This window comes from Lactuca virosa, chromosome 7 (genome assembly GCF_052849685.1).
Source record: "Lactuca virosa cultivar CGN04683 chromosome 7, Lactuca_virosa_CGN04683_v6, whole genome shotgun sequence".
NCBI classification, from domain to species: domain Eukaryota; kingdom Viridiplantae; phylum Streptophyta; class Magnoliopsida; order Asterales; family Asteraceae; genus Lactuca; species Lactuca virosa.
In genome coordinates, this window is record NC_136432.1 from 32,700,247 (window position 1) to 32,711,949 (window position 11,703).

Here is an 11,703-nt window from a genome sequence, read left to right on the forward strand (position 1 = left end):
GGATATAAAGATCGTCGAAATTGGAGTTGAAACGAAGAAGTTATGACCGTTTTAAGTTAGGACGGTTTTGGTTTAAGTCGTGTTCGTTGGGCGTACGAGGAAGTACGTTGGGCGCACTAGGTTATCCCTGAGTATGTTGGGCGTACCAGGAGTATGCTGGGCGTATGCGATCAGTGCCCAAACCTTATTTTCATGGTTTGAGCCCTATTTAAGCTCATTATATTCCCCAAACCAATTCCATTCTTAGCCTCTACCTCTACAACACCCTGCCTTAAATCCCTAACCCTAGTATGAGCCTTGTGAGAAAAAAGAAGGTGTTTTTAAGTGCTTTGGAGTGTTCTTGATGCATCTTGGAGAAGAAGGAGTTCATTAGAGAAGTGTTGGTTGCATTGGAGCTTGTAGATCCAGACTTTGTTCAACTTGATCTTTCATGTAGAGGTATAAATTTTGAATCTTGATGATGTGTAACATCTCAAAAATCACAACCAATTTAAACTTTTCAAATCAACCCATTTACTAATAAAAGTGTCTACAAAACCATTGTTTTCAAATCATTGTTCAAAACAGAGTTTCCCAAGATCAACAACATAAAATCAGGATGTGTACGATCACACCTTCACCTTCCCACGGTCCTCAGAAGTACCTGAAACCATAACCAAAAACTTGAAGCCAACACTTAGTGAGTTCCCCCAAAGTACCACCATACAAAACACATATCATAAACGAACAAGCATGTTCGGTCCAATCAGTCATTGGACTGGAATACCCACGGGTCCACAGCCATCGGGCTGGATTAGCCCCTCCTGGTCCAATCAGTCATTGGACTGGAATGCCATTATACAACAGGTCCACTCAGTCATCTGACTAGAATACCAATATACAGCGGCCCACTCAATCATCGGACTGGAATACCCTCGCGTCCACTCAGTCATCGGACTGGAATACCCCCGGTCTGTTGACTCACGTACAAAGCAGTAAAGTCGTAACCCAACAGAATATGTCAACATATAACAGATAACAAACATAAACAACATACATATAATAATACAGTTAGAAATCACAGGTAGTCCTACATATCTATCGGTCTAGGCATATCAACCACTAGCATATAGTCATACAGATCTATCCCATACTCAACATATAAATGTATAGCAAGATATCAATCCAATAGGCCGACCGTGGTACCTTCAACCCGTAAGTACAGTGAGGAAAACTCACCTCACAGTCTGACGAAAAGTTAAACGAGCAACTGCTCCAAATACCGACTCTACATGTCACATATTCAACCGATAGAGACCAAGGATCAACTTTTTTTATGTATAATGGTCTCCTTAATTAAAACATTAAATAAAGAAGAAAGTTTTAAATAGACGTAGCGGCTCAACTATAGCTTAAAATATCCAAAATACCCAACGTACGACAAGCTACGCCCATCGTACACAATGGCTTAATAATTTCATTTTTAGGGCTTAATTCCTTAAGTCTCTACGTCAAATTTTCTGTCTTAGCCCCAAATGGCATAAAGTTTCCAACTTTATGGTTCTACATGTCTAGATCAAGCCCAACAACAAAACCCTAACTTATCTTAACCTCTAAAGCTCTTAATGGCTTGCATGAAGGAATCTCAAGGGCCAACATCATATTTTTTTGACTCAAGACATGGAAACACGTCCAAAAGGATAGCTCAAATGTTCTATAACATGCCATGCACAAGAAGGAAATATTTGGGGACAAAAAGCTCATATTATCATCATGCAAGCTAGATATAGTAACTTAATCATCAACGTGGGAACTGTTTACCTTCTGGAGATGGAGAATGATGCAAAACTTCTAGATCCAAGCCTGCTTCTAGCTTTTAAGGTTCACCACCACCTTCTTTCTCCTTTGTAACACACAAAAACACACTCAAAGGTCTCAAAATGCAATAAAGGGGCTAGGTTTTGCAAGGAAATGTCTCAAATGATGGAGACTGGGAATGGGGTGAAAAAATGGGACTTAAGGATGAATAAATAGGGTCCAAACCCTCAAGATTAGGGTTTTCGTCCTGACAGAGTACGCCCAGTGTACTCAAAACGATGTCATTTCCATTAAGAGAGCTTACGTCCGTGTACCATGTTGGTACGCCCAGCGTACGTGTGTTTCGCCCAAAAATTACAACAATGCCAATATGGGTCATTTTGCAAACAAAACTCTTTCCGAGGGTTAAAATGAAATATTTCCTCATACTAGGGTTAAATTTAGGAATACATCATCGTTTGGATGTTATAATTCTCCCCCAATTGAACTAGACTTGATCCCCGAAGTCGACCGTCTCGATCAACTCCGGATAATGCTCCCGCATCTCCACTTCCGGCTCCCAGGTCCACTCGGAGCCTCTCCGATGTTACCACTGAACCTTTACCAAAGGTATCTCCTTTTTACGCAGAACCTTCATCTTTATCTCCAATATAGCCACCGGCCTCTCAACATAATCCAGGCGCTCATCGACCTGAATATCATCCAAGGGAACCACGACCTCATCGTCCAATACGCACTTCTGCAACTACGAAACATGGAAAGTGTTGTGGATCTGACTGATGTCACTCGGCAAATCCAACCAGTAGGCCACTCTGCCTACCCTGGCTATCACATGAAACGGTCCAATATACCGGGGAACTAATTTACCCCTCTTCCTGAAGCATATCACACCCTTCATGGGTGAGACCTTCAGTAATACCATATCGCCGACCTGAAATTCCAAATCTGATCGACGCTAGTCGGCATAACTCTTCTGCCGACTCTGATCTGTCTGCGGTCTCTGGATGATCTGCTGAATAAGCTCTGTGGTCTGAAGGACTACTTTGGTCCTTCCCATGACACTGTGACCAACCTCTCATCAACATACGGAGTACAACATTTCCGACCATACAAGAGCTCAAAAGGTGAGGCACCAATGGTGGAGTGATAGATGTTGATGTAGGAAAACTCCGCAAGAGGTAGGTAGGAATCCTAACTCCCACCAATATCTATGACACAAGCCCACAACATATCCTCAAGTGTTTGGATGGTCCGATCACTCTGACCGTCGGTCTGCAGGTGATAAGCCGTGATGAAATGTAGCCTCGTGTCCAGTTCCTCGTGGAACTTCTGCCAGAATCGGGATGTGAACCTGTTGAATCATAAAAGTGACCCTCTTGAACTTAGCTACCGCAGCCACTTCAGCTACCGCAACAAGTTCATCACCCGCAACAAGTTCAGCACCCGCAGTCAAATCTTGTTCATCAGCAACCGCAACCGGAGTCTACCTACCGCAGTCACTTAGCTAGATTACTTTACTTATCTTTATTGTAATACACTCTATTGTCCAGTATGCCTTGCATGGCTACTCATAAAGATGTAATCTAGTGTATTTCTGAGTCTCTATAAATAGAGCTCATTCTCTTGTATTCAATACCGATAACTTATGCATTCTATCTGAATACACATTTCTGAAGTTATCTTTTCTATCTCTCTATTACTCATCTCTTTCTACTTCAATCTTACCAGAATTCATCTAAATATAATCTCTCTTCGGAGCAAGTCTTCTGTGACTTAATCACTAAGTTTGATCTTCCTTATTAACTTGGTTTGAATGCATTCCTCGTTATGAATCAACTTATGTGTATACTTGATATAACAATTGTTGTCATTTCTATTTCTTTACTTTTCCGCAACTAACTCTCTAATTATCTAACTATAACTTATTTATATTATTGTTGAGCTTTTAGATCCTTCGAGATTAACTATTCCGCAATCTACTTGTTCTAACACTTGTTCAAGTGTGTCTCTAAGTTTTTCTCTCAACAGAACCGAACATCTCGGTCTGAAACACTGGAGACCTAAACCCCATGACGAGCAACAATCTCTCGGACATACACATCGGCTAAATTTTCGGCCGAAGAGCTCTCCCGGATGGCCAAAAAGTGGGCACTCTTGGTCAATCGATCCATGATGACCCATATAGCATCAAAACCCTTGGCAGTCTTCGGCAACTTGGTGATAAAATCCACGGTGATCTGTTCCCACTTCCACATGGGAACCTCCAAAGGCTGCAGCTTGCCACGCGGCCTCTGATGCTCGGCCTTGACCATCCTATAGTTCAAGCACCTCTCAACGTACCACGCTATCACCCTCTTCATACACGGCCACCAATAACTAAATCTCAAATCCCGGTACATCTTAGTGGTTCTCGGGTGTATATAAAAGTGAAACTTATGACCCTCCTCCAACACGATCTTCCTGATCCCACCAGAAACTGGAACCCAAAACCGACCGCACCGAGTCAACAACCCCCGACTATCGCCCCTGATCCTTTCCTGTTTCTAGTTTTCCTTCCGAACTCCCTCTGCCTAAGCCTCTCTGATCAAACCCAAAATTAGAGAATACGGATATCCTCATACACATCTCTCCAACTTAGGATCATGCCGACTTGTCGCTCAAGGCATCCGCTACCACCTTCTCTTTACCCGGATGGTAAAGGTGATGGGTTTTGAGCAAAAGAACATCCTATGTGCACATGCAAAACCCTAAAGCTTGGATCTAGGTTTCTCTATTATACATGCAATTCATCCAAGACTTATAAACCCTAGATCTAGCATACATATTTCGAAATTGACCTAATAGATCAGATCTAGATGATTACTTTTCTTGAATGGCTTGAATCTTCAACTCTTGGAGCTTAGTGTCACAAATGTCACACCTCTAATGTCTTACAAACACCACAAGCAAGAGGATGATATTGGAGAGAGGGGAGGAGAACACAATTTCGGTTATGAACTCTCTAGGGTTTCCAGTGGCCGAAATCTGATGCCCTAAGGGTTCTATTTATACTTGTGCTGCTAGGGTTTCAGTCAAAACCCTAATGGACAGCTTAGGCCTTAAGCAATCCAAGGAACCTTCTGGAATGAGGCCTCCTTGGACAAATTCAAGATGGACTCCATCTTAATTTCGTCAATGCCCTAATGCATAATGATTCTCAGCCCAATAACTAACTATCACACAATTGACAGTTCCAGTCCCCTTTAATTAATTAATCTCTTTTAGCCACCAAATTAATTCATAATTAATTCATGACTAATATTAATTAAATAATATGATTTCTCTTTTAATATATTATTCATATAATATATAATAAACCATAATTAAAACTCTCTCTCTCTCTCTCTCTCTATAAATCATCCTGTCAATTTGCTTTGGTGAAGGCAACCCAAAAGGACCATACACAACCGGGTCAAGTACATACCAAATATAGTTACGGCCTTAAACACTAATCCGACAGTCTCCCACTTGGATAAGTCTAGTAACTATAAATGCATGTACGACTTTAGGATTCGATTAGCAATCGTAGCTCTCAAAGACGCTGTCGAACTCTGATCTTATCAGTAACCTGTCCTTTAGATAAGGGATTGTATAATCCTCCCTTCTAGATATCGTGCGGACAAATACATGGAACATAGTCATACTTATTGTCCAACAGTTTGTTTGTCGATCTTTGATTCGTTTGACATAGAACTTAATTGAACACATCAATTTAGTCCTGACCGGGCCCAACACATAAGTCAAACAAAATCATCGAGGGGCCCAGATATCGCTTTTACCCTCTTAGGATAAAAGGAACAGATAAACTTCGACTTATATGCATTCACTATTCACTCATCAAATCGTACACAACAATGTGTTTTATAACATCAAGTTACTGATGCATTTACGCATTATCAATGCACAACCAACTTGCAAACAATAAACCATATATCTAGGTTTAAAGACTATATGATATTATCGTCTTGCAATCACTCGTGATAAATTCCATGAAGTGATACCAGCAAGCGCGGGTTTAATCTAATGCTCAAATCTTAGTTCATAAGAACTCATGAACGTTGTAGCAAACTTTTGCTATGTCTAATACACTTTAGACAATCTACAAGCCAATTCATGACAGTCTTCTTTCATACCTACTTCCAAAGTATGAGCAACTGTGGACTGTTCGAATAATCTTATTATTCAGGAAGTCAAAACATGCAAAGTGAAACAATAGGTAAATGATTAACATAAGACAATAACTTTACTTATAAATAATACGCCTTTATTTAATCATCAAATGTTAATTACAATTTATCTATTACACGTTTCGAAGCTATCTAATCTAAACTAATATCGTCCTTCAGCCCAATGCTCCTAGCGTGCTGCAAGTGCTTAAGCCTACTCAGTCCCTTCATAAGGGGATCTGCTAGGTTATCCTCTGACGATACCCTCTTCACTACGATGAGTCCCTCTTCTACCCGATGTCTAATAAAGTGATATTTCCTGTCGATATGTCGAGATCTGCCATGATCCCTCGGTTCCTTGGTCAAGGCAACCGCTCCTTCATTATCGCAGAAAATCTCCATAGGCTCCTTTATGGCTGGTACAACTCCAAGGTCTCCAATGAAGTTCTTCAACCACATCGCCTCCTTTGATGCTTCGCTCGCCGCTATGTACTCTGATTCGCACGTTGAATCAGCTACGGTCTCCTGCTTGGAACTTTTCCAAGTCACTGCTCCTCCATTTAGGGTAAAGACCCAGCCCGACTGTGAACGGTAGTTGTCTCGGTCGGTCTGAAAACTGGCGTCACTATACCCTCACACCCTTAAGTCATCACTCCCACCGAGGACTAGAAACCATTCCTTGGTCCTCCAAAGGTACTTAAGAATATTCTTGACTGTGGTCCAATGTGCTTTGCCAGGGTTCCCTTGATATCTGCTGACCATGCTCAAAGAGAAGGCCACATCAGGGCGAGTAAAAGTCATAACATACATGATCGAGCCAAATGCGGAAGCGTAAGGTACTCAGATCATCTCCGCTATCTCGACTTCGGTACTCGGACTTTGAGTCTTACTCAACTTGGCATTACTTTGGATTGGTAACTCCCATTTCTTAGAATTCTCCATACTAAAACGCTTTAGTACCTTGTCCAAGTAAGTATTCTGACTAAGTCCTATTAGTCTCTTACTTCTGTTTCTCACTATCCTTATTCCCAGAATATAGGTAGCCTCTCCGAGGTCCTTCATAGCGAAGCACTTCCCAAGCCAGGAATTAACTTCCTGCAGGGTTGGGATGTCGTTTCCTATGAGTAGTATATCATCAACATACAATACGAGGAAGCTAACTGTACTCCCACTGGCTTTGACATATACACATGATTCATCCTCGCTTCGCAGGAAACCAAACTCTTTGACTTTCTCGTCAAAACAGAGATTCCATCTGCGAGATGCTTGTTTCAATCCATAAATGGATTTCACAAGCTTACACACTCTATTAGTATGCTTCGCATCGACAAAACCCTCTGGCTGACTCATGTAAACATCATCATCCAATTTCCCATTAAAGAAAGCGGTTTTGACATCCATTTGCCATATTTCATAGTCATGAAATGCAGCAATGGCTAACATCACCCTAATAGACTTTATCTTCGCAATTAGCGAGAAGGTCTCATCATAGTCAACTCCTGGAGTTTGAGTAAAGGCTTTCGCAACCAAACGTGCTTTATAAGTGTGTACCTTCCCATCCATGTCAGTATTCTTCTTGAAGATCCATTTGCACCCGACCGTATTACGACCTGGCACATTGTCAACCAAATTCCAAACTTGGTTGCCATACATGGACTGAATCTCGTTGTCCATAGCCTCTTTCCATTTCACAGAATCTGGGACTGCCATGGCTTCCTTGTAGCTGTTAGGTTCATCCAAATTTATTAGTGTACTGTCACTAATAAATGTATCACCTTCACTTGTATATGAAAACCATATAACACAGGTGGAACACTACTCTACTGGAACGTCTAAGAGGTAAGGACTCGTTAATTGGTTCAACAGGAGTTTCCTCCTCAGGTTGAGTGCCAGTGTTAGAGGTTCCTTCATCGTTCGATTCTTGAAGCTCTTCAAGATCGATTTGCCTCCCACTGTCTCCTTGGCTTATGAGTTCTCGCTCTCGGAAAACCCCTCTCCTCGCAACAAAGACAACATTGTCACTCGGTCTGTAGAAGAGATATCCAAAGGACTTCTGCGAGTAGCCGATGAAAATACATCGCTCACTATGAAGTTCGAGCTTGTCGTGAGTTTATCGTCTTACGAAAGCCTCGCAACCCCAAACCTTGATATGTGCCAATGAGGGAGCTTTCCCTGTCCACATCTCGTGAGGTGTTTTGGCAACCTTCTTCGTAGGGACTAAGTTAAGGATATGGGCAGCAGTCTCTAACACATACCCCCAGAATGAGATAGGTAGCGAAGCACGACTCATCATGGAACGAACCATGTCTAGCAAGGTTCAATTACGCCTCTCAGCTACACCATTCAACTGCGGTGTCCTGGGAGGTGTCAATTACGAGACAATTCCGCAGTCCTTGAGGTAGTCGTGGAATTCAAGACTAAGGTACTCTCCACCTCGATCAGATCGAAGCATCTTGATTTTCCTGCCCAAATGATTCTCCACTTCTTGCTTGAACTCTTTGAACTTTTCAAAGGTTTCTGACTTATGCCTGATTAAGTAGATATAGCCATATCTGCTATAATCATCGGTAAAAGTCACGTAGAAGCGGCTTGCATCCCTTGTGGTGGATCTAAAGGGTCCACATACATCTGTATGTATGAGATTCAATAAACCCTCACCCCTTTCACAAGAACCAGTGAAGGGTGATTTGGTCATCTTTCCAAGCAAACAAGACTCGCACACATCATCGTCCCTAAGGTTGAATGACTCCAACACTCCATCCTTTTGGAGTTGGGCTATGCGTTTCTTGTTGACATGTCCAAGACGACAATGCCACAAGCATGCTTTATCCAAATCATTGGAAGAATCGATATGCAATACATCATTTCCTAAATTATCTGCAACCATCACAGTTTCATATATTCCATTACAAGGGAACGCTTCAAAATAGAAAACATCATTAAGATAAGCATTAATAGAACCCTTTTCATTATCAAATGAATATCTAAATCCTTGTCTATACAAACCATGAAAAGAAATGATGTTTCTAGCCATTTCTGGCGAATAACAACAATTATTCAACTCTAGCCCTAACCCACTACTAAGCACTAAAGAGTAAATTCCAATCTTGATGACAGGCGACGATCTTCTGTTTCCCATGATTAGGTTTATCTTCCCATGCTCCACATCCCTATTTCTTCTTAGGCCCCGCAAATCAGAACAAATGTGAAAACCACATCCTGTATCAAGAACCCACACTACAAGAAAAAGACCCTTTTACGATGTGCAAACCACAAAACTCATTGATTTATGTTACGCAAAAGAGAGTAACATTAAAAAAGTGTCATCTCTTCAAAAATTTAAGGATTTACGTCACACATTATTGTGTGCCCTTAAATTAGTGTCTCAAGAAAAGAAATTAAGAACACGGAGGGCGCTTTATTTTAAACGCACGTCCTCTACCTTCTTTCTATATTTCATCTTCGCAGTCGACTCTCCCGTCTTCCTCCTTCTCTTTCCTATCCGATCCGCTTCTCCGCCACTCCTGACCTCCTTCTTATCGGTCTCATCAAACATCGTGTCCCCTCCTTAATACCTTGCGGGAATCTAAAAATTAGAAAACCCTGTCCTCACAAAGTCTAGGAAACTAGGGTTTTTTTCATCCCTCAAAGAACGACCCACATCCTCCATAGATCGATCTCTATCGCTTCATTTCTCACAAGAAATCGAACACTTTACATTCATAGGGCCACAAAATCGACTATTGCTGGAACTAGGGTTTCAGTTCTTATTGAAATCGAAGGGTTTCTGGTCACCAGGCCATAAATTTGAAATCAAAGTGTTAGGGTCTCGTTTGTCACTGAAATCGAAGGATTGATGCTCACAGGGCCACAAAAGCTAGGGTTTTTAGGCAAAGCTAGAATCGATCATGTCTCATTCCATCAGGAAATTAGTTATAAACGATAACTAATCTTCGTTCGCACTCCTCTCCAAGCTAATCGATTTTCTATTTCATAGCAATGGTAAATAAGATTTCTATTAGCTGTTTTTTGTTAATAGAAATTAGAATCAGAATCGTATTTCCATTCTTGATTCTCATATACTCTAACAATTATACTCTGACATTGTATAGATCAAAAATTCTATAACATTTCTTTACAAAATCTCCCTACATCTTTGTTTTTTGAAACTTATGGTCGAATGCCTTTGGGATTTTACCATTTTAGGCTTTGGCTTAGAAAATCCTAATGACAAATTGACATAATCATCCCTGATAATTCAATATCATCCTCATGTTTTCAGTGTATGAATCAAGATGACTTTTCGATATTTTTTCTCTTTATCTCTGTAATTTTGCTTTCATATTAACATGTAAAGACGAAGTGTATGAGGAGATCATTTAGCAAGAACATTTCCGATAAGGTAATATTTCATTTGAGTTAACTATTAATAACACTTGGTGGCAATGAGATTTGAATGACACATTTATGGAATACAACGTGATCTGTGATCTATCCAAACCTAGTAATTAAATAGAAAAACTTATTAATGTTGTCTTGCATAGCAGAAAATTTGTACTCTGGTTTTACGTGTAATGAGTTCTATCAACAGATTCTGTTTCAAAAATTATGTGTGATATGGCTGTTATTATTGCAGATTATGTTTCCATTCATTGATTGATATATTTCTTTGCAAGACATCTGGTGATAAAGTCTTTCAGTTAAAATTATGGCATAAGCTTTTGATATCCTAAGTTGTTTACATCAAATTGAATCGTTCATGTCATCTTCATATAGGTTGTTGAATCCTGTGAATGATGTTGGCATTTTTACATGTGCGATAGGCTGAAGGAAAACACAACACTTACAGATGTTTCAATCTATCCAAGAGCCTCAATGAAAAGGATTACTACACATTCAATCTATCCTTGTATTTGACCTTGACGACCATACTTTGATTGAATTAAATGCTCTATAAATGATGGATCAACATGTTGTGAACACTGGTGAAGTTCTTTCGGCAATATGCTAGAGGAAGAGGTAATTAATACTAATATGTAGACACACACGCTGTCTGTATAATGAATTGGTATGTTCCTTTTAATGATTTGGTTGTTTGATTAAGCAGGGTGATGAATGTGGTAACCTGGCAGAATTTGGTGCTTCAACTCTCAATGTGAATTACTCATTCAGTAATTTCTCATTTAAGGTATGATGACATAACCTACAATTTTTCTATATATACAGATCATGATTCAAAGTTATAACACATATTAATTTAACTTTTGTATTTTTGATGATCAGAACCTGTCTCAGCTGGCTTCTATCAATTACGACATGCTTGTAAAGAGTGCTCAAGACTGAATAGACAGTTCTACTAAACCAGCAGTACCATGACAACCTACCTAATCAATCATATCCTATCATATCACTGCTTCCATTTAGCTGTTGCTACCTGCTTACTTCCTGGATCTGAACGCTTTACTTGTTCTTCATTCACATTCCAGCTCCACCACCTCTCAAGGGTCAAAACGATCACAATATTTTAATTATGAGATCATAGGAATTAATAATTTTCTACATCATTCATTCATTGGAATTAACCCTTTGATTCAACTCGTAGAAAAATCCTAAATTCTATCATCCCTAATTTTCTTTTAAATTAAACCATCTTCTCTTGTACATATTCTTTTTTTTAATTAGTTTCAGTACCAAATAAATA

At 40.0% G+C, this 11,703-nt stretch overlaps 1 long non-coding RNA gene across 1 annotated transcript; it reads left to right on the forward strand.

Annotated features, from left to right (window-relative positions):
• The first annotated feature begins 10,360 nt into the window (after positions 1 to 10,360).
• LOC145123764 (uncharacterized) lies at positions 10,361 to 11,499 on the forward strand. Its single transcript, XR_013715288.1, has 4 exons — positions 10,361 to 10,404; positions 10,779 to 11,021; positions 11,110 to 11,190; positions 11,286 to 11,499. It is a non-coding gene; the product is annotated as an uncharacterized LOC145123764 (long non-coding RNA).
• Positions 11,500 to 11,703: the final 204 nt, after the last annotated feature.